General features: G+C 43.7%; 1 long non-coding RNA gene across 3 annotated transcripts in view; it reads right to left on the bottom strand.

Annotated features, from left to right (window-relative positions):
* The window catches only part of LOC310844862, a 97,384-nt gene that overhangs the window by 52,629 nt on the left and 20,742 nt on the right, over positions 1-24,013 (bottom strand). For all 3 annotated transcript variants that reach the window (XR_014564364.1, XR_014564365.1, XR_014564366.1), the window contains exons 3-4: positions 6,265-6,379; positions 5,899-6,119 (exon numbers count right to left, since the gene is read on the bottom strand). This is a non-coding gene — a long non-coding RNA (uncharacterized lncRNA). The remainder of the gene's footprint in view (positions 1-5,898; positions 6,120-6,264; positions 6,380-24,013) is intronic.

Genomic DNA, 24,013 nt, shown 5'->3' with positions numbered 1-24,013 from the left:
AGGGAACCCCTGAATGTCATCTAGTCCAACCCCCTGTACTGCAGGTATCTCAACCAGATCATACATGACAAATGGCCATCCAACCTTTGCTTAAAAACCTCCGCCACTTCTCAGTGGAGTCTGTTCCAATGTTGAACCAGCTCTTATGGTCAGAAAGTTCTTCCTGATGTTTAGTCGTAATATCCTTTCGTGTAACTTGAGTCTGTTGGTTCAGATCTTAGCCTCCGGAAGAGAAGTTTGCTCAAAAGTCTCTTTCAAAATAAAATTTAAATCAGGGGGTGGTGCAGAGGTAAAAACCTCTCGATTTGTCACAGAAGACCTTCACAGGAGGCTAAATAAAAAGCTCACTTCCGTGTCATTTTGCTGACTTCCAGCACTTTGTAAAGGAAGTTCTGACTACTATTTTGCCTCAGCAGCTCCCAGAAGCAAAAGGCTTCCTCACCTCCACTTGACTGGTCAAGAGAACTATCCTGATTCCGATTTGCAGCTGTGGTTGGACAACTGCCTATGTGTATGCAATAACTTGCTTGCAGAATTGCTGTTGCAGAGATGCTATTCAAGCCGGCTGAATAATTCATGTGTGAATAAATATTCTTTGTTGAGTTGTGTGGTTCTGCTGACTCAGTGTAAGTCAGCATTGCCAGAGCCTCATCCAATTTGCTCATTTAAAGAAACGTCCAGGCCTCCTTCTTCCTGTTTTCAGTTGGGACAGCTGATCCATGGATTATCGGCATCCTCTGCCCTTGGTCAAACAGTGTGGCCGTGACGCATTGGCTGTGCTTACATGTACAGTTTACCAATGAATCTAGCACATAATAACTCGCTCATCTGAATAAAAATAAAAGCTGTTCTTGACAGAAGAGGCTTTGAATGGATTGTGGCTACTGTGAGAACTAGCAACTCACTCTGAAAGTAGGCCAACCCTGGGGTTGTGAATTCTCCTTACTTTTTTCCCCCTTCCTCTGTTTTCTGGTTTCGATCCAGAAGTCACGCTTTGGTTATGCTGGCCTTAAAATACGGCTTTTCACACTTCAGTCAACACTTTGCTGCACAGTCGCTTAAAGGAAGCCGTCAGTAGCCATGTGAATGCAGCACTTGGAAGGAATGCCATCTTTTCCCAAGCACAACACCTGAGAAAAGCAAAACTCAGCGAGTTTTGTCAAGCATGGCACCCTTCTGAGATGCCAAGTATTATGTATGCCATCTTCTGTTGACTGAAAATGAAAAGTTTGGAATGATATATTTCAGCTGTAAGATCGTTGTCTCTTTTTTTGATGCTGCTCTGTAAAGCAAAAATACTGCATCATCAGCATCATTATTATTTATGAATAACAACAGCAACTTATCATATATCATTCTACACGTGGGGATCCTGAGCCAAAATGGTAGTATCCACAGAGACAAGAAAGGTATTTGCAGGCTTGGAGAAATCCAAGGGGATTTGTGGGGTAGGGCATGTTAAGGTCTGAATCCCTGAAGAGAGCCCAGCAAAGACTGAGCATGCTGAGCAGCCACAAAATGCTGGATGAATGTTGGAAAAGGGTGGGGGGGGGGAATAAAAAAACAGAGGGGTTAGGGAACATAGTAGAATATCCTAGGAAAGAGCATGGGCGGTGGCTGGAACCTGAGCAGGGCTTTACTCTGCAAAATTTTGTTGCAGATCCTACATGCTACTTCTAATGTTAGAGGCATAAAAGGGGCACTTCCCTTTGCTTGCTTTTCTCCACTAAAGGGTCCATACTTTATAAACCTTTTTTTAAAAGATATAAATGAATTATAATAAATTTCCACTGTCACCAGCCCTACATTGATTGATTGATTGATTGATTGATATATTGATTTTTGGTAGCCTTAACATAGCTTCTCACTAAAGAATAAGGCTGATGTACCAACCGGTGAGGGTGCCTCACCCCAGACCAGTGCCGGATTTACGCATAAGCTAAACAAGCTATAGCTCCTATAGGGCCCGTCTCTTGGGGCCCCCAAAAAAATTAAAGAAAAAAAACCTGGATGTACATTTCCAAAATATAAGATTAAAAACAAATAAAATAAAACCTACATACAGCAACAGTTCTAGATTCAGGTAGGTAGCACTGTTGGTCTGACGTCGTTGAAATTTATAATTGTCCAGTAGCACCTTAGAGACCAACTAAACTTGTTCTTGGTATACGCTTTCATGTAGGTGTATCTGAAGAAGTGTGCATGCGCACGAAAGCTTATACCAAGAACAAACTTCGTTGGTCTCTAAGGTGCTACTGGACTATTTATTTATTTATTTTCTAATACAGCAACAGTGTTATGTGTTGTGTAGGCTCCTAAGATGTAAGTAATGGGCCCCGCCTGCTAGCCTGCTCCCTAAAATATCACCATATTCATATCACGTATAACATATATTCAACACAAAAAAGTGACTTGTTGTTGACAGAGGGCAGCAGGACATATAAAGGGCCCCATTACCTTCAGAAGCTTAGGGCCTCATCGAACCTAAATCCGGCCCTGCCCCAGACTGTCACCATATCGCAGGAAGGATTCAAGCAGAATTTTAGGTTTGCGAGGTTAAAGCAGATTAAAGGTCTCTGTTGCCCTAGTGCAACTGACATATCCCCCTTTTTAGCATCATTTCAGGGTGTTGAACTAGATGGTCCTCAAGTCATGGTGCCCTTTCAACTCTACAATTCTGTGATTCTATGATAAGCACTTTTTTGTGTGCAAAGCGAGGGGGAAATGCATTGCGAATGAACGACTGGCAGGAAGATTGCTAAAGTAACACCCCACCCCACCTCCAAGCAAAGGGCGGCGAATGCAGCAAGCAGGCTCTTATGTTGCATAACGGCCTTGCAAAAAGAGACAAGAAATCCCAAGGGATGCTCGGCGAAGGCCGCCTATAATCTCCACGTCAGCTTTGGGTGAGCAGATCAGGATGGCTGCTCCCATCAAGAGAGACCGGGCGACGCTTAATGCATGTGTGCAGGAGGGACCTGAGGCAACCCGATATCCGAACTCTTTCTTTCTCACTCTTTGGCAGCCGTCCGGGCTCCCCTCAGGCTTGGGGACCAATTTCCCATTTACTGCATTCCCCCTCCCCACCGGATTCCCAGTTGGGCAGGAGGGGGGGGGGATTTCTGCATGGCATCTACGCCGGGAAAAAGGCGCGATGGCTCCTCCTTCCACGTCGCGCCCAGTTTTTCCTTGACAGGCGCTCACGCCGCTACTCAAAGCCAGAATGGCGGCGGCTGCTTCTTTGGTGTGCTCAGCTGTTGTCCCATAATTCATTTCCCCCAAACACAATACGCTGCTTGGGAACTACTTTTGTCTGAAAGATTTAATAAATACAGTTTTTTGGGGGGGCGTTCCTTTGGGATTGTTTGTTTCAAGCACACACACACACCGCCGCTCCTTTAGGGTGACTCGAGCCCCTGGAATTTACCAAGTGGTTTCAGGCACCTCTAAATATCGTTTTCTCGCCAACCGAATCAATCCATCTGCTGAGCAGCCGCGGCCTCTGCCTGGCACGGGAGCGTGGAGCGCCCGCCCCGCCGCAGTTGCTCTTCTTTGGCCCGACACCTTTGTTTATTAGGAAGGAAACGCGGCCCTTGCCCAATTAATGCATCCTCCAGTCGCCCATAATATGCCTCCCCCCCCCCCCCGATAACCGAGAGGGGATGTTTGCATTTAAAAAGATGGCAACGAGAAAACTGAGGCTCGGTTTCCTACACTTTCGATTCCAAATCAATTCTCGCCCAATCCTGGAGAACTGACATTCTGTTAATGTTGCGATGTCACAATCTGTCTCAGGATGCCACCTTTCTTCACCTTGTAAAGGAAAGCTCACATTTCTGGCTGCATTTTGGATGAAATTAACAATGTGTTGTTTGGGGATTGTGTGGCAGGAAAACAATGAGGGTTTATGTTCCCTTAATTATAGAAAATTCAGTGTGTTAGAAAGATGGGCCAGACTTTATTCTGGCCGGGGGAAATTTTCAGCTGTTAAAATGAGCAGCTTATACCCAAAATCAGTTTTCTGCAGCAAAATATTCCAGTTGCTAGAACAAGAAGCAAAATTAAGGGATAGCAATGTGCACTCCTTTGATATATATGTATTTGGGGGGGGGGGTCCAAGCAGTGTGGAAACACAGAAAGGATGTGGTTAACTGGAATACAGTATATGAATTCAGAACAAAGCTTTGTTATATTATTGTTGTCTCAAGGCTACTTACAGAAAAATGGAAACAACCCCCTTTTTTTTTAAAGCACAGTAAACAACAAAGCACTAACATGGGGTCATACACCACTTCTCAAGATAATAAGAAAAAGCCTACCACCCTCTAACAATAACAGCATGATTGCCACTATAAGTTAACCAGCAGTAGTAACCTCCAAACAGCAGAGAAAATTAGCAATCAAATGCGGGGGGGGGGGGGGGGGGAGGAAAGCCTTTGCCTGTCACTGTTATTGTAGATATCAGGTGACTCTGTTTTGGGAGAGCATTCCTCAAAGAGGGACCACCATCGGGAAAAGGCTGTCTCTTAGGCCTTCAGCAGGATCTTACTAAATGCCTGATAATGGTCCCCTGTGTTGAAGTGTGGGATTTAGCTGTACTTGGGGAAACTTACAGGAGGAATGTGGGTGAGACATGGGGAGTAAAGTGTCCATTGTTGATTTTTTAAGAGACTGGAAATCCATCAGACATGCCGGAAGAACCAACAGTGATAATTAATCCTTTTATCGCAATAATATGTATAAATAAATGCTGGGTGACATATAGAGTGGTGTGTGTACACATATGTGTATGTATGCATTTGGAGTGTTTGCTTTACGTATTCTTTTAAACTCTATTTAAAACAATAGAAAATAGAAATAGAAAAAGCTCCTAGGAAGCCGTGTCAATTTATTAAAAGCACGGAGGCTGGATTTGTACATTGATTGGTTATTACTGTTGACTGCATTTTTCTCTTGCCCTTTTCTCCAAGCTGTTTGGGACCATTTACATGCCTCTCCGGGCCTTCTACCCTCCAAACAACCTTGTGCCACAGGAGGAGCTTCCTGACTTGTGGGAGATTTGAACCTGGCTCTTTCCAATCCTGCTCTTAACATTTTTAACCACTACACCACGCTGGGTCTTAATTAATGATTCATGCAACAGATGGGATCTCAGGACCCTCAAATTCTATTTTTATTCTTCCTTATTATCAGAAACCAAGCACAGAATTAGAGGCTGCTCTGCTGGCTCCCCAGACACAAAAATAGGGCTGTTGTTGGCAACAGTCTGTGTGGTGTTTAAATAGCCAATGAAGCGGTCCTGGATCACTTGCGTTGCTTTGAAGCACCCAGGATTTTCTGCACTAAGGAGGAAACAAAGGGCATCCCTCTGGCAAGCATGAGGCAGCTAGATGGCACCGGATGGTACTTCCACTGCTGTGCTATTGCCAGCTCAGGCCTTTCCTTGAGTGGCAGCAGCTGAAAAGCAGCATAGGATATAGTGCAGTTGTAAATCTGATTTAAGACAGAATTACCTGCAACCAAGTGCCCACATTAAATCCTCCGTAAAGTAAACATGCATGCTCAGATCATTCTAGAGCCACACCAGTGCTCCAGTTACACTTACATTAATGGAGTAGTGGGGGAAACGAGTGCCCAACCCTTAACAGACTGAGAAATCAATATGGAAGATTGACTCTACATTGGTAAGTTGTAGTAATGGTGCTAGGCAGCTTAGAAGGGCTGGAGGGAGGGAGGGAGAGAATTCTGTTTCTAATACAAGCTCATCCTTCCTTAGTGCTATCTCTGCAGAGTCAAGGCAAGGTTAAAGCCTAACACTAAGAGATTTAAGGGGTTTGCATTTTTATCCTACATTAAACTTTTGGCCTCACTCCTCCCAGCACCCAATTAGAGTTTTACCTTCTAAACTTGTTCACATGGCCCCTTGTGTGCCTTGGGATGGGCAGGAGGGAGACACAGCTGTTTTTACAGGAAGGTTATTTTTGTTCTGCCTGGCCTTCCCCCTCTCTGTTGCTTTCCAAGCTTTGAGATCTTTTGGTCAGGGGCCATATGAAGGGTAGACTGCTCAAGCCAGAGCTGCCCACAGGAATTCAGGAGATCAAAGCCTTCAACAACACAAGCTGAAAAGAGAAGGGGAGAGAGAGAAAGAAGAATGTATGAAGAGCACATTGTGGGGGAAAGCCCAACTGTATGTCCATAAGTCATAATTTGTTGTTATTTTTTTTAAGCATCTCCTATGGTAGAGGTGGTTTTCAAAATTCCTACCTTCAAGGAAGCTTTAATCTGTTGACTTTCTGGCAATACCTTCCTTCAGGTCAACTGTTAAAGGATTCTGGGACGTCATTCTAGGGCACAAAGAAACTGGCCAGACCTATTGGTCCTCACTACTGGACAGTGAGCAGAAGGTAGTTCATTATCTGTCAATAGATATTTGGATGATTTGAAATAGATTGGCAAGGGTCTGTGGCTCCTAATTGTCTAATATGAGCAACAACCAATAAGCTTTCCCCTCCTAAATTAGGTTGCTGAAAAAGGAATGCTTGGAGAGAAATCAGGGCAGGACTTTTGTGTGAAAGGACTTGTGAGCCTGGGCTGAGCCAAGAAACAGCCTGATCCTTCATGTTTAGCATAAGTCAGTCTTGCTGAGCCACTGTTTTGCACCTGGCCCTGGTTGGTATACCTCATGGTTTTTAGTGGGGGGAAACCCAAGTAGACCCCACAAATCTGAAGCCTATCCAGTCAGTTCTAGGGCCCAGAGGATATTGCTCCTGCCTATTGGTCCTCACCTTTATGCCCCTGAGTGAGATGAGAGGACTACAACAAAAATTTCCCTGAACTTCACCCATCTGATACCTTCTCCCTGAAGAAACTCAACATCAACATTTCAGTCTACACCTTGAAGAGGCAATGTGCAGAGATGGCCTATTTATAACATATGTCATATCTGCGATTCAACAGTCCCAAACAATGTGTGACCTCACCAGAATTATAAAGCCCAGGCTTTTGAAACAAACAAATGCTATCTAGGGCGCACCGATGAGCTCTGTCTGTTTCCTTCTCTTAATCTCAGAATATAAGAATGGTGCAGACAGAGGTGCATATAGTAAAGCAAAAGTCGTTCCAGCAACAGTCGGTCAGAGCCTTATAAGCAGGGCATGATGGAGAGAGCTCTTCTCTGTTGTTTGTCGCGGAGAAGTGAATGTCAAAGGTTTACTGCCTGTGAATATAGTTATTCTATTTTTAGCCATCATGGCTTATAGTAGCTGATAGACCTATCCTCCTCGACTGTATCTAATCCTGGCTAAGAGATAGAGATGACAGTCATATCAAAAAATTACCTGGGGGTAAGAGATTTTTGTTTACTTTATTTTTATTAGTTTTCAAATTACTATAAAACCACAAAGGCAGGTGAACAGAAGAAAAATCATAATACATACCAGCTAAAGGCAGGGCATACTAAAATTGAACTTTTTAAATAATAATATAAATACCCGAGTTTAAATCCTGTGCTGCAATGAACTTTCTTGGAAGATTTAAGCAAGTTGTTGTTGTTGTTTTGTTTTTTTTTCCAAAATATTTTTATTGCATTTTCAGTTTACAAAAGAAAAAGAAGAAAAAAGAATAATACTCCAACTTCTAAAATACATTTTTAAATTATTATCTGGACTTCCCCACATCTCCCTCCCCCTGTGTTCTTTACAATAAAACATATCAGCAAATTATTACCTTGTTTCGTATCTTATTTATATCTTTCAAAATATTTTACTTCTGAGTTTAAAGTACCTTTTATCCAGTGTTTATACCTTGAAATAAAAAATATAATAACCTTAAATTTCGACTTTTTCTTAATTATAAATTATCTTCCAATTTTCCCAATCTAGTTGCAGGAGCTAAATTCCAAAACATGCAGATTCTTAACATTCATACAACTTATATTGTTTTTGCAAATAGTCCTTAAATTTTTTCCAATCTTCTTCCGTTGTCTCTTCACCCAAATCTCGGATTCTGCCAGTCATTTCAGCCCCATATAGTCCATCAACTGCGTCTGCCACTCTTCCAACGTGGGAAGATCTTGTGTCTTCCAATATTTTGCTATAAGTATTCTTGCTGCTGTAGATGCATACATAAAAAATGTTTTATCCTTCTTTATCACCCTTTGGTCCACAATGCCCAGGAGGAAGGCCTCTGGTTTCTTGGGAAAGGTGTACCTGAACACCTTTTTTAATTCATTATAGATCATTTCCCAGAAGACCTTCACCTTTGGACAGGTCCACCAAAGGTGAAAAAATGTCCCTTCAGCCTCCTTACATTTCCAACATTTATTATCAGACCGATGGTAAATTTTTGCAAGTTTGACTGGGGTCATGTACCACCTATATATCATTTTCATAATATTCTCTTTCAAGGCATTACATGCCGTAAATCTCATTCCGGTGGTCCATAACCTTTCCCAGTCTTCGAACATAATGTTGTACCCAATATCCTGAGCCCATTTTATCATGGCTGATTTAACTATCTCATCCTGGGTATTCCATTTAAGCAGCAAGTTATACATTCTCGAAAGTACCTTGGTCTTAGATTCTAACAGTTCTGTCTCTAGATTTTTCCACCTGGAATCCTATTTTTTTGTCCGACTTAAAAACTTCTTGAATTTGAGCATAGTGAAACCAATCTTGCACCCTATTCTTTAATTTTTCAAAGCTCAGCAGTCTCCAATTGTCTCCAGTTTTTTCTATCATTTCCCAATATTTTGGCCATCCGACCTCCATATTGAGTCTTTTTCTAGCCTTGGCCTCCGCTGGTGATAACCACCTCGGGGTTGTTGTTGTTGTTTTGCACATTTCAGTCCACCCAACCTCAGTCTTTAATATGGGCGTAATAACATTCATTGTCTTTGTAGCCCTGAACTGAACTGCAAAGGACGACTCTCCCTTTGGGACCATGGTTTGAATTATCCGAGACTGTATACCACTCATACCTTTGAAGGCATATTCAGAGCCTCCAATTTTCTCCCGCCAAAGAATTCTGGGCACTGTAGTTTGTGAAGGGTTGCTGGAAACTGTAACTTTGTGAGGGGCAAACGACAGTGTCCAGAACGCTCTGAGGGAAAGAATGTGCTTCAGATGTGCTTTGTGGTGTGTACACAGCCTGTTAGAGAGGGCTTCCAGTTCTTCCTTGACATTTAAATCCCCTGACATCATATGACATCCATTGATAGGTGGGTGCACAAACGGTTGGCCACCTCTGGATCCACTTTCCCACTCCTGTTTTAGTGAGGAAGTGAGCCAAATTTATAAGAGCACCATTTACATAGATATATTCTTTTTAAAAACATTTAATTTAAAGACATTACGAAGAACCAAAGAAGAGCCTGATGGATTGGGCCAATGGCCCATCTAGTCCAGCATCCTGTTCTCACACTGGCCAACCAAATACCTGCAGGAAACAGGCAAGCGGGATCTGAGCACAAGATGAGTCTTCCTTTCCTGATGTTTCCATCAACTGGTACTCAGAAGCATTAACTGCCTTTCGCCAGGGAGGCACAGCATAGCTATCGTGGTTTGTAGCCATTGATAGCTTTCTGTATGAACTTGCATAGTCCTCCTTACAGCCATCACTCTCTCATGTGTGAGTGAGTCCCATAGCTGAACTAAAAGGTTACCTCTTTGAACAGATAGATAACATGCAATATCTCTAATAGGGGTGGTATTTACACCTTGCGCTTCCTCTATTATCTCTCCATTCCCTTCGCTTTTCAGGCGGCTTTCAGGATCAGGAAAACGGGTGCCGTGCAATATGGCAGTTCTCTTATCGGCTGTGCATCCCGGGACTCCTGGGCTGCACATCCTGCGGCCGCCTCCTCTCTCCCCTCACCCCACATGCTTCCCTCTGCTGATGAGCTTGGCACAGATAATGAGTGTTATGCAGCAACAGCTGCAGACAGTTTCCCATCCGTCTATTTCTGGTGCAACGTATTATATGTTTGTGGTGCCGAGCAATATATATATCTCAAACTTCACATGCTTTAATCTAGAGGGGTCAGGAAATACGAGCAATGAAGGCTCTTATTGTGGAAGGCTGGAATGTGCTGGAATGTCGGCATTGTCAGGCAAGGGGCCCTAGGCAGTGGAAGGTAATGCTGACCTCACTGTCTCACACTTGGTTTTGCCTGCCTCCAGAGAATGCAGCAGAACAGCCTGTAACCCTTTTGTGCCCAAGCCCAGGCTGCTCAGGCTTATCTTTCAGAATGTGTTCCCTCTCTCTCTCTCTCTCTCTCTCCATTTGTTCTAAGCGGGCACAGAATTTTCAAACCATCCCTTCCAGGTTATGAGGAATGACACTTTTGCCCATCATAGAACCAGATGGTGTTCCACATAGGAAAATTCCCTGGCACGCTAACTTGCTAACCTATAAGAAATATTCCTCTCCTCCCCATCTCCCAATAAATACCTGTCTGTTTCCACTAGAGAGGGTAACAAACAAGGAAGAGAATTTGTCTTAATTTCACAGCAGCGTTAAGAATTGTATGGAGTGGGAGGCATCTATCATACACAACAGTGCCTGCCTGCAAACAGTGGATGTTTCATGTGCCCTAAATAAAACATATCCCTGAGATTCTCCATGCAGGTTAACCTAAAGGAAAATTCGTTTTGAAAGGTCTTGTTTAATCAATAGTCTATGTTCTGCTGGTAGCAGAGAACGAGATGTAAAATAGGTTAAGATAAATCCTTCTGTTGCACCAATCTGTGGTTGCAGTAGAAATATACAGTACAAGCTTACACTGAACTCTTAATCAGCTTGATGAAGAGTTATGCAGAGCTTCAGCTACTGCATGCCCCTGTGTTGATAGAAGTTAATTCAATAAATGAGATTACTTCGCTTATTTAAATGAGGGAATCTGTTCCATCTAACGAAAGAATTAAGAACAGGTCCATCCTGTTCCTACATTTTCTGACATACTGTTCTCCAAACAGTGCCAGCCCTACCATTAGTCAAAGTAAATTAGCCACCTCAGGTGGTAGATGCTGGAGGCACTGGTGACAGCCTCCGGCCTGTTCCTCCTAAGGGCCAGGGCATTCCCCTTTCCTTGAGAACAGAGCTGACCTGGACTCGCTAAACTAGCCTACTGCCTTCAGGTGTAGTGGAAGATGGTGTTGTGAAGATTATTTGTAACCTGTCATTATTTATTTTTATTTTATATCCTGCCTTTCCTCCAAGGAGCTCAATGTAGAATACCTGGCTGTGTTCCTCACAACAATCCTGTGAGGGAGGTTAGGCTGTGACTGGCCCAAGGACACAACAATTTATTTATTTCTGAAGAGTTAACATCAATTTAAAACAAATACAATCAAGAGACTTCCTATCCCATCAACAGTGTTGAAGAAAGATTTGACTGGCAGCCCAGTTGGCTTCTGTATGTGGACTATGGATGGAGTGCCATCTTGTCTGTGGTCACAGGGAGCAAAATATATTAGACTGGCCCTCCTTCTAAGGCCAGAGACAGCATGCCAGTTCCTGAGGAAGGGCAAAAGAAGAGGGCTACTGCCTTTGTGTGGGCTTCTCACAGGCATCTGGTTAGCCACTGTGGAAAACAAGATGCTGGACTAGCTAGGCCTTTGGTCTGATCCAGCAGGGATCTTATGCTCTTATCTTCACACACAAACAACTCCTACTGAGGGCTGAAATATTTCAGGTGTGTGTCCTAGGTAGGCACCGCATCCTTAAAAAGGTAAAGGTAAAGGACCCCTGACAGTTAAGTTCAGTCGCGAACGACTCTGGGATTGCGGTGCTCACCTTGCTTTACTGGCCAAGGGAGCCAACGTTTGTCCACAGACAGTTTTTCCAGATCATGTGGCCAGCATGACTAAGCCGCTTCTGGCAAAACTAAAGCAGCACATGGAAATGCCATTTACCTTCCTGCCAGAGTGGCACCTATTTATCTACTTGCACTTTGACGTGCTTTCAAACTGCTAGGTTGGCAGGAGCTGGGACCAAGCAACGGGAGCTCACCCCATCGCAGGGATTTGAACCGCCAACCTCCCAATTGGCAAGCTCTAGGCTCAGTGGCTTTAGACCACAGCGCTACCCGCGCATCCTTAGAGCAGATCATTTAAAGGGGCAGTTGTCTGCTCTTGGGGTAAGCACCCTAGTGAAGCTTAGGCATCTCCAGGTTGCCTCTGGGATTCACGTAGTACTGAAGTCAGCTTCTCAGTTTCAGTTACTCATTTTTCTAATCCATAGTTCACATTTCCATATCGTTCTGATTTATTTATTTAAGTCTCATGAAAATCCATCAACATTTCAATTCAAGTTTCTGCCAATCTACACATGCTAATGTGCAAGTCTTCCCAAAATGCACATTTTTGCAAAGCAATTGTGCGTGGTGCAATCTATTTTCAGTAACATATGCCACTTTATGGACACTGCAACCCAGCATATGCATTTTTGTACATGTTGCTTGACTGGAGAAACACATCAAAACATTTGGCTAAGTGTGAACTTCAGAGAATGGCTGTGTTTTTGCGGTTCTCGTGTTGATTTGGCAGGTGGAAATTAGGTAGGTTTGCCTTTAAATATGAACTGAATCCCCTTTCTCCCCCATGCCTACCCTTTACCTCTTTAGCAGCATGGCAGGACAACACAAAGGGAAGGAGAACAGATCACAATCTTTCAGCTCAAGGAATTACATTCATGCTTGGTGCTTAATTCCATGGCTGCCTTTTGGGTTCATTTCCTGGTCATCCAGAGCCTCACAGCACAATCCTGGCTTCCAGTCAGACTGGATTCCCCCCAACTGGTTTCTGGCTGGCCTGGCTGGATTTTGAATGCCCAGAACCTATTTATTGTTAAATTGTACACCTTTGGGCCTTTAAAAAAAATAAAAATAAAAAAACCCTCCAAGGTGATAACCCTAGAACTCTTGCACAATTGAATGAATGAAGTAAACAATTTGGTTGGAAATCATTCTCTTTTCCTATATTGCTGATATGTGTGTTATCAATATGTATCCTCTAACACTGGATGAAGGAAATTAGTATACGTGTTAATATACTGGTTGTGAAAGAAGTCAGTAAGCTCTCCAAGGAATATTAAAAATTAGAATGCTGCAGCATGATTCCTGACAGGAATGAGACCTTGTCATGACACCTGCGCTCAGAGATCTGAAATCTAGTTGCCGATCTGCTCCTGGGCCAGTTAAGTCCAGTCATGGACGACTCTGGGGTTGTGGCGCTCATCTCACTTTAATGGCCGAGAGAGCTGGCGTTTGTCCGCAGACAGCTTCTGGGTCATGTGGCCAGCAGGACGAAGCCGCTTCTGGCGAACCAGAGCAGTGCACGGAAACGCCGGTTACCTTCCCGCCGGAGCGGTACCTATTTATCTACTTGCACTTTGATGTGCTTTTGAACTGCTAGGTTGGCAGGAGCAGGGACCGAGCAACGGGAGCTCACCACGTCACGGGGATTCGAACTGCCAACCTTCTGATTGGCAAGTCCTAGGCTCTGTGGTTTAGAGCACAGCGCCACCCGCATCCCTTTGCCATTAGTATACAAAGCCCTTAATAACTTGGGACCAGTCTACCTACGAGATCACCTTACCTCATATGTGCCCATTCGACCACTTTGATCAGTGGAATTGGCACTAATACAAGCGCCACATAATACTCATTCTGCATTGGTAAGAACTCAGTCATTTAGTGTGGCAGCATCTTTGGAACTCTCTGCCTATTGATATCGAGCAGATACCTTCCCTGTATTATTTTCAATGCCTTCTAAAAACATTCTTGTTTAGACAAGCCTCCCCTTATGCTTAGAAATGCTCTGGATTTTAATGTGTTTTAGTACAGGCTTCCCCCCACTTATGTGCAATTGACTGGTATAGACGAAGCACTGGGAAATATATAAATAGATCCAAGCCAGGGTGGGTGAAATATGCACCTTTGCAGGGAGCATAACAGACTTACAAAAAAATTGCATTCATATGAAGACAAGAATCTTGGGTTGCAGGTGTGGTTGGGGGGATGGGGAAGGTCAGTAGGAAAGAAATGGGCCTCAGGCTAATGAATCACACCTGGCCAGGTGAGTCAGCAATAATTAAAGCTAAGCTCTTTGAAGGTTTCCAGCATCTGCGAGCAAAGTAAAGCAGCAAAAGACCCTGGGCTGGTAAACAGGGCAAAAATGCACCTCCTCATGTGCAGATGTTGGCTTTGAAAAATGTTTCTGGAAAAGTCTTCCCCTTCCAGAAGGAAGGTAATCATGAAGATGCCAGCTGCCAAACTGCATGGCATTTTCTAGAAGTGATGAAAATAAATTTGGTGCCAAAAGTTTGGAGCTGAAAGTGAGACAGCCTGTACACTTTTGCAGAGGGTTGGACTAGTACACCCTGCTTATATGAGCATGTCAACACAGTCGCTAGTTAAAAATCACACCACTTCAAAAATATGTTCAGTATTACTCAAGGTTTCTTTTTAATGAAAAAATAAAAATAAATTATATTTTCATTCTGTCCTTCCTTCAAGGAATCAGGGCAGCATAGATCAACAAGTATAGGATTTCTTCCACTGCCGCAATTTTCCTCACAACAATCCTGTGAGGTAGGTCAGGTTAAGAGATAGTGGCTCTCCCAAGGTCACTCTGTGGCCTTAATTATCGAGTGAAGAATATTATCATTTTTAAAATTTAGTCTCTTTGGTCCTAGCCTGATATTCTGACACTACACGGGCTGTCCTCAGTTAGCTTAAACTGATGGGCTGAGGTTGGCCGGCCCGGCCCTATAATTAGGCAGGGTGGGACAGCTTCCTTCTGGCAGCAGTTTTTGAGATACTGTACTGATAAAGGGCAGCAAACTGCCAAAAGAATTGGTTGATCATAATACTGTTTAAAATGTTTTTAGCATCACAGATGGTTTGATTTGGATTTTCAGCCACTGGCACCTACATTTATTGGACCATCTCTGGAGTTTTCGGGTACCAGCACCTCTCTGCATCTGGCACTCCCAGTGCCAGTGGAAAAAAACCCCAAACAACTCAGATCAATGTATTGGCCACACAGCCAAAAGCAAAAAGAGAGGAAAGGTAGCAAATTGGCAGGCAGTGTGGCTATAGATGGAGGATCATGGCAGCAAGAGTCTATTTCTCCACCACATTCATTTTTATAACAGCATGTACAACAATGTAGAGTTGCCACTGTTTGACTCTGCCCTTACAGCTAACAATAGATTGATCTGCAACAATTAGTGATTGTATTTATCTCCATGCTGTGAGAGGGTCCACCTGCTCCTTTCTGCACAGCAAGGTAATGTAGAAGAACTCATGAGCCAGCTGGGCAGCTGTTTTGTGGTCAGTTGGCAACCCTACAGCAAAGATTTGTGGGAACATTCGGAGCAGTATGATGACAGTAAGAGTAGGATGGCCATCTTTTTGTGGACAAAGCTCTTGAGCCTGCACAGCATAGCAGAATTCAACAAAATTCTCCCAGGAATTGAAAAAGGGGGCACCTGGTTAAATCTCTGTCTGTCACCTAACTGGTAAAGACACAGGAACTCCTACCAGGCCAATAAAAGATGATGACTTTAAATGGTTTCTTTTGTTCTTGCTGAAACCACCGTGTGGTGTGTTTTTATTTTCCGCTAGGAAGGGGTTAACTGGAATGAATGTCCTTGTTGAGTTCCAAGTCTCCTTGCATTCCAGGGTAAATAGTGTTTTGCAGAGGCTGGTTACCTATGGCAACAGCTGAGGGGAATATTGCAGGCGAATTTTCTGAATCACAGGCTTTCACAGCCCATAGTTTATTCCGCAGTGAAAACACTTCCAGCTCCCCACCTCTGATGTAAGAAGTATGCTTTTTTAAAAACACACACACAACCATTTATGTTGCAAGCAAGAGGGGGTTTTGGGGGGGGGCAGGAGGCTCAGGGAGAGAAACCCTTGCAGAATTGGATACCACTGCATCAGTTTATACAGCATCTTCGTTCTGACATCGCATTAACATGAGATGCATGAATCTGTAAAAGGGGAGGTGGGGAAATAAGAATAGTGAGTTGTTCCGCAGATGAACAAATCAGAAGTACAACCATTAGCTAGAAGAAGAGGCTGTTGGATCAGGACTGTGTTTCAGAGTTGAATCAGAGCAAACAGCAATCTGCAGGAAACCCGATTGCTGTTTGCTCCAATTCAGTGATAAAATGTAGGACGCGGGGGGAAATCCACTCAGGCACAGAGCTTTAAAGCATGGACCTGTGCCTAGAAACACAGTATAAAAGGAAGTCTGGATGAGCCCTAAGGAAACAAATTTCATTTTGGCTTGGTACCAAAAAGATTACAATGTCGGCATCTGTCATGTTTGCAGAATACCCTCCCCATACAAATAGGTTGACTGCCTGTGCTTGTTACTATGCTGTGTATTTTTGTGTTTTTATGTTGTAAACTGCCTTGTGATCCTCGGATGGGCGATATAGAAATTTAATTAACAATAATAAGGATGCCACCACAGAGCGGCTACCAGGTCCTCTGCCAGCCTATACAGTGTATATAGCCAGTGTGGTGTAGTGGTTAGAGTGTCGGTTCAGGACCTGAGAGACCCGGGTTCAAATCCCAGCCCCACTCAGTCATGAAGCTCACTGGGTGACCTTGGGCCAATCACTCTATCTCAGTCTAACCTACCTCACAGGGTTGTTGAAGGGTTTAAATGAGGTGCGGAAGAAACCATGTACTTCCCCTTGAACTCCTTAGAGGCAAGGCGAGTTATAAATACAGTAAGCCTTGTAGGATTGTGAGAAATACTTGGAATCGAGAGTAAATTTCATGCTCTTTATTCAGCTCATAGTAGTGAGGAATTAAAGTTCCTCCAAAATATCTGCTTTATATACATTATTTACACAATAGGCCGCACGTGATTGGCTAATTCTGGGATTCTCCTGTAGGCCAATCAGGTTGCGGATTCACTTCCACCTGGAGCTGGATTGGGTGGCTCCTGCGGACCAATCATACTGCTGCATTGTTCTAGGACCAATCAGACTGCTGCATTCTGGACCCTATTGTTCTAGGACCAATTGCCGACTGCTGCATTCTGAATCCTATTGTTCTAGGACCAATCAGACTGCTGCCTTTTGGATCCTATTCAACTCAGTACATAACAGATTGTATAGTGATCACCGTATGGGAGAGCTGTCCATTCCTGCATTGCAGAGGGTTGCACTAGATTATCTCAAGGTCCCTTTCCATCTCTACAGTTCTGTGATTCTTGGTCTCAGTCACATCCTCACATGCATTTAAAGCATTCTTATACTGCTTTAACCGTCACGGAGAATCCTGAGAGCTGTAGCTTATATGACTGCTGGGAACTATAGCTCTGTGAGGTCAGCACCTTTCACAAACTGGAGTTCCCAGGATTCTTTTGGGGAAACCATGGCCATTAAAGCAGTAGACTAGAGCTGCAAATGTGTGGTGTTGCTGCGACAACCGAATCTCTGAAATCCACACTGCATGAAATGATGCCAAGGGCTGCAAGCCCCCCCCCCCCGCCCCCGCAGCAAATTTAAAGGCTAGTGCTACCACTGTGATGAGCTGGCTTAATGCATATCTCTCTCTCTCTCTCTCTCTCTCTCTCTCTCTCTCTCTGGAGGAGAGAAAATACTACTATAGTGATCAAGATAGTTATTTTGATACAGAATACGTTGTAAGAAGGTCAATTAATTCTCAACGTCAGCTCAAATTCCTGCAGAAAGCGAAACATAATTTATAGCTATCTCTAACAAACAGTAGCTGATCTTGTATTCTACATCTCTTTACTGGGTGAGCTGTGCTCAGTGTTGTGCAATAACACGGCAAATTTCAAGGCTTGGGGGAAAGTGTTTTCTGAACAGCAAGAGAAGCAGGATATTATTAGAGGAATTTGCTACATTTATCCACCCAGGTTCACAATCCAGGTCATTAGAAAAGTGTATTTGCTGTAACAGGAGGGATGTCTCACCCACTAGTAAATATTTAACACTGGCTGCAAAGGACTGCTCCGAAAATGTCATTTTTGGAAGCTTTTTGAAAGATGCCATTGTTCATTGTTGAAGAAGGAACAATCTACACTTGCAGGGTGGGGAGGAGTAAAATGTAACACATTTGTTCTTATCCAAGACACACACACACACACACACACCAAAGACCTGGATTGTGGCTTTTTTTTCTGTCAAAGTTTCTTTAGCGAACAATGGATGTTATTTAAAAAGTATGCACTTAATCTTTCTTTTTCTTTATTAGCTTCTTCCATCTCTGTATGAGAAAGAGATTGAATGTATTGATCAGAATGTGACACATTTGTGATTTCCGCCTCCCCCCCTCCACCCTCTGGCAGCAAATGGAGGTTAATGGGTTAGAATATAGTTATACAAATTACCTAATGAAGCAGAGGGAAGCTGTGGAGGAAGAGCCTTGACATTAAATGAGAAGGGAACAGAAAAGAGAGATCCAAAGTTCAGAAGACAAAACTGGGGACCTTCTCCAGCTTTCTGAGGGCTGTCATCAAATTGGAGAAGTCTTGACTGATTAAATCAGATGAATTTTGGTCCATTGGTCCAATATGCATAAATCCACATGTCAGAAATAATAGCTTTCTAAAGAAAGGGGGGGACGGACACACAGTACGTTTGAGTCTCAGCAGACGCCATTTTAGAGGTGTTTCTCCTCCTCTGTCACACAAAAAGGGGAATGCCTCTTTTAAGTAGCGGTGTTTTCAGGGCAGGAATTTGGAGTCCATGCCTAGTGCCCTACTCAGCAGAATGAGCAGGTGGGTCCACAATGCAGCAGGCAGGGCTGAGTCTACCATTGAGATGAGTAAGGCAATCACCTAGAGAATACCACCCAACATTTTGAGTCCAAAAAAACCAGGATGCACATCTTCCTGCCCATGTAATCAGGGAGCCCAAAAGATTCACTTTTTCAGGGTCGTGCAAGATTGTGGCCCTGAAAAAACACCTGTTTGGGAGGCAAGGTCAAAATGTCACCCAAAATGTCCGCTGTGCTCTCACGTGAGAAAACGGGATGTCCCATTTGGGGGGGGGGGCACTTGCAGGATATGCTTGAGAGACAGACCCCTTCCCCTTCCTCCCATTTCTCCTGAGCCCTCCCAGCCATTCCTCTCTGTTGGAGATCAGAGCTATGCCTGCCACAGACCTCTCATATACACCCTAGGCTAGCCTGCTGCACCGGAGCCCAGTGCCCCATTGCCAGCATTGAAGTCAGGTTCGACTGCCAGTTAGCTTCTGTAAATGGAACAGAGGGCGGCACCATCTTGTCCATTGCCTCAGGCAGCAAAATGGGTGGCCATATTTTAAAGTAAGCAAAGTGATCGAAAGAGGGAACCCATTATATCTAGAGTCTGAAAATACTTAACTGTGCTACTGCTTTTAAGCCTGTGGCCACATTCAGGCCATACATTTAAGGCACCATGGTAACAGTAACGGCTTTCCCCCTCTCACCCAAGGAATTCTGGGAGCTGCAGCTTGTTAAGGGTGCTGACAGTTGCTAGGAGACCCCTGTTCTCCTCCCAGAATTAGAATTCCCAGAGTTCCCTTGGATGATGGATTGATTGTTAAACAACTCTGGGCAGTCCCGGGATGCTGTTGCAACAATTGAAACATTGGCGGAATTGTCGCTACCACATAATACCCATTCTCCCCATCTACTGCCACAGTGTCCTTTCTCTTGGCATATCAAGAAGAACAAATGACAGCAAAGCTTGCAAGGTTTTTAAGCTGGGGCAATCAGAATAAGAGCCACTATTTGACTATTGATTCAAAACCTTCAAATGTATTTTATATAATTGACTTTTTATTTCTATTCTTTGTGTATCGTATTGTTGTTTTTTTGCTATGGCCGATGGCTGACACAAATAAAGATTCATTCATACCCATTCTGCATTTGCAATAACTCGATCACTTTCACTGTACTCTTTTCAGCACCTGCTAATAGCATTCTTGTTTAGGCAAGCCTACCCAGAAACTTAGAAAGCTGAGGTATGTTTTAGTAACTTAATTTTTGTATGTTTTAAAGAATGTGAACTTTTCTCGATTTTCTTGTTTTATCTTTTTGTAAACTGCTTTGAGGGTTGTTGTTTTTACAATCAAGCGGTGTATCAATTTTTTGAAACAAACAAACAAGCAAGCAAGCAAACATTAATCTTAAAACAAAACACATTTAGTATCTATCCAGCCCATTTCTGTAGTATGTAAATGTCCCATTGTAAACACATTTGAGTAGATTTGTCTATGCATGGCAATGCCTCTCACCAGTCCTGATATCATGTCATCATGACATCACTGAGGAATTGCAGAAACACTGGGCTGTGCGTTGCAAAAACCATTCATTTTTAGCATGTGCCACTCCTCTTCAGTTAGGCCACTGCTTAGTTTGCCCCAGTCTTTCCTTAGGCGAGATTTTAAAGGCACCAGAAGCAAAATGAACAAGAAGATAAGACTCCATTACAGATTTCCTGGTTGGAGCCTTAGAAAAGAAGAGGGAAGAAGGAGGCATTTTTTGTTCGGCTGCGTGCATTAGGTTCTCATTTCCCACCAGTTCCTGAAATCAAGTCTTGCTTTGGGAGGGAGGGAGGGAGAGAAAAATCACACACAGACACATAACATTTTTCCATTAGCAGAGCAAGCAGGGAGAAGTAATGGGCTGGGGGATGGGGCAGTAATCAGAGAAAGGAAAACGCCTGGGCGCCTGCTCTGCCATAAATTGCATCTGGTGGTCGGGTTATTAAAGTGACTGCATTAAAGTCATAATTCAGCAGGTCAGCAGTGAGCAGACTCTGCAATCTCTCCTCCATCATCGCTCCCAAACGCATTTTCTGAGAGGACTAAACCCCAGTGGCCTGAATCAGCTTTTACTGTAGTGCTTAATGACTTTTCTCCCTCCCCCACCTTAAAGGACTTGGGAAGGGAGGGGAGACAGAAAGAGGAAGCCAGGCTACCGATGACATCATTGGCGCTCACAAAAGGATGCTGCTGCCCAGCCCAGCTGAGAGGAGAAAAAAGGAATCCCCACTTTCCATTTTCCCTTGCAAGGCAAGAACAAGCTCCAATCCACTCAATGCCTTCTGCTTCATAAGATGCTTAATTGACTTGGATAAAGATGAAAAGGAAGGGTGAGATATATTGTTGAGAGTCTGGTGCACATGTAAAGAAGACATCTTTTGTATTATTTTGATCCAGTTAAGCCAAGGATTCTCAAACCCTTTATGTTTCCCCTTCAGAAATTGCTGTGTTTTCCTGATGTGTAATGTTTCCATGCCCGCCCCATGCGGAAATCCACTGCAAAAGCTGCCAGTTGATCCAGACAGGATCTATTCAGTTTCAACCCTACTGCCTGCTTTTGCTCCACAGCACAGTTCCTGAAGTGTGTTACTTTGTGTTAAAATGAGGGACAGAAATCTGGAGTCACTTCCAGAGCAGACTGGGAATTTTCCAGATGCAGATGTCAAGTAAGGGGACTCAACCACTACATATGAAGTTGCCTTTGCACTGAATCATGTTATTGGGTCCATCTGGCTCAGAACTGTTTACTGACTGGCAGTGGCTCTCCAGAGCTTCAGGCAGAACCCTTTCCCAGCCATACCTGGAGTACAGGACACTGAACCTGGGACCTTCTGCCTGCAGTGCAAGTGCCCTATCCTCCCTCTTATGTGTTGATCTCACATTGCAGCCTTCCTATATTGCATATAAAAGGTAAAGGGACCCCTGACCACTAGGTCCAGTCGTGGCCGACTCTGGGGTTGCAGCGCTCATCTCACTTTATTGGCCGAGGGAGCCGGCGTACAGCTTCCGGGTCATGTGTCCAGCATGACTAAGCCACTTCTGGCGAACCAGAGCAGCTCACGGAAACGCCGTTTACCTTCCCACCAGAGCGGTACCTATTTATCTACTTGTACTTTGATGTGCTTTCGAACTGCTAGGTTGGCAGGAGCTGGGACCGAGCAACGGGAGCTCACCCCGTCGCGGGGATTCGGACCGCCAACCTCCTGATCGGCAAGTCCTAGGCTCTATGGTTTAACCCACATTCATATAGCATGTAGCATATACAGTACTGTACTGGAGCCTTGCGGCATTGTATATAGCAAGGGAAGCACAGGTGGCATAGCCCAAACAAATGGCTATTGTACATGCAAAACAGCCTGTGATGTTGCACCTCTTTTCCCGAGGTACAGCTTTCTGCATTCCTAATTTGCTTCCCACGTTTTTGGTTTGTTTCCAGTGGTGTCTCACCTAATTGCACAACCAGCATTGTGGGAACCTGCTGGCTGCAAGCAGCCTGAATTACAACATCATCAGAATGGATCCTGAAACCAATACCAAGGGCTAGAGGCAGTTTAAGTGTTATTGCCTTGAGATAGGAGTTTATTGTGGCATCGGAAGTACTCATGTATGCACGTTGTTTTTTTGCAGTATTGGCATTGCAGCATTGTCATCAAACAGCAACCCATACGTTTTACATTGAATCCACATTTTCTCTTACTGCAGAAGAGCTGCTGAGTGAAATTAACTTGTCGTTGCTAATATGCAAACTTGCTAATGCTGTTTTGCAGGGGACAGTTTTGTGGTGGCATTCAGAATGTTGTTTCTAGTAGTGGTAGCAGTAGGAGTAATAATAACAATAATTTATTATTTAGATGTCCCCCATCTGACTGGGTTACCCCAGCCATTCTGGGTGGCTGAGTAGCACACTGACACCCCTACTTCCCTTTGCTCCTCAGCTGAGAACAACTTGCCCATTTTGTTTCCATTGATCCCCAGTACCAAAGTGAGGGTCATCTTATTTGTCAATTCATTGTGTTAGTTTTGATGTCTATAGCCCTAAATGTCCTGGGACCCATTACCTGAAAGAGCTTGTGTTCTTTGCTATCTGCTGTGGAGGCACCTCTGGTCATTCCATCAACACAGGAGGTCAGAGGATCTATGACTTGTCAGAGGGCCTTCCTAATAACGTCACCCTGGTTGTGGAGCACCTACCCCACCAATGTTTGTCTGGTGCTGCTGTTGCCCATCTTTCAGCACCAGCTGAAGGCCTTTCTTTTCTGCCAGGCTTTCAGAACAGATATGGGTATGGCCTAAACCAGGAGACATTTATCAGTGTTTTGCTCTGTGCTTCCACAGTATTGCAATTTATTGTTTTTACTCTTGTAACCATAGCTCCTATTTTATTGTACAGTAATGCAGTCTGTATTGTTAACCCATCCTAACATCATATGCAATGAAGGACGGGATATACATGTCAATCAATCAATATTTTCAGTAACTGCTGCGTGCTAAAGGCATGACCAGATTGGAAGAGGTATTCTCTCAAGATCTCTGCACAGTAAATGTGAAACATTACCTGGGAGACTGTAAATGCAGTACAGTATATACAGTGGCCTTGAAAAAAATAATGATGATGATGATGATGATGATGATGATGATAAAGGTCTTTAGCATTCTTGTGAGCCTTGCACAGAAGACCTCAGTAATAAAAAGCAAAAGCGAAAATAAAGGAATATGAATATCCTCATCCAACCCCAAAAGCTTCCATTTTGCTCATTGTGAAACATGATACAGTCCCTGGCTGGAGAGAGCTGCTGCTAATGTTTGCTCTTTCACACCTCCTGAGGATTTCCCCCCCTAAAGATGTGCAAGCACAGGTACACAAATACCTCCATGCATGTCCAGAACAGAAAAACAAATGGAGGCTGGGGGGGAGGCATGATTGAAAGGAGAAATGAAAAAGCAAAAAATAACCCTGATACATTTCCTCCACTGTTGCTGGATGACAAGCAGGAGAATACCAATGAAGATTACCACTGGGGGAAAATAGAAACGTATGAAATCTAACTTGCTCAAAAAACACATCGGAAAATCAAATAATAATAATAATAATAATAATAATAATAATAATGATGATGATGATGAAACACCCCCATCTGGAAGCACCATCTGAATAGCTGCAGCAAATATCGGTCATAAACTAATGTGGGGATTTCGGTATTTTTTGCAT

This window comes from Podarcis gaigeae (genome assembly GCF_964106915.1).
Source record: "Podarcis gaigeae genome assembly, chromosome: 1".
NCBI lineage: Eukaryota > Metazoa > Chordata > Lepidosauria > Squamata > Lacertidae > Podarcis > Podarcis gaigeae.
The sequence above is the reverse complement of the archived record's forward strand: the minus strand, read 5'-3'. Positions and strand labels throughout refer to the sequence as shown.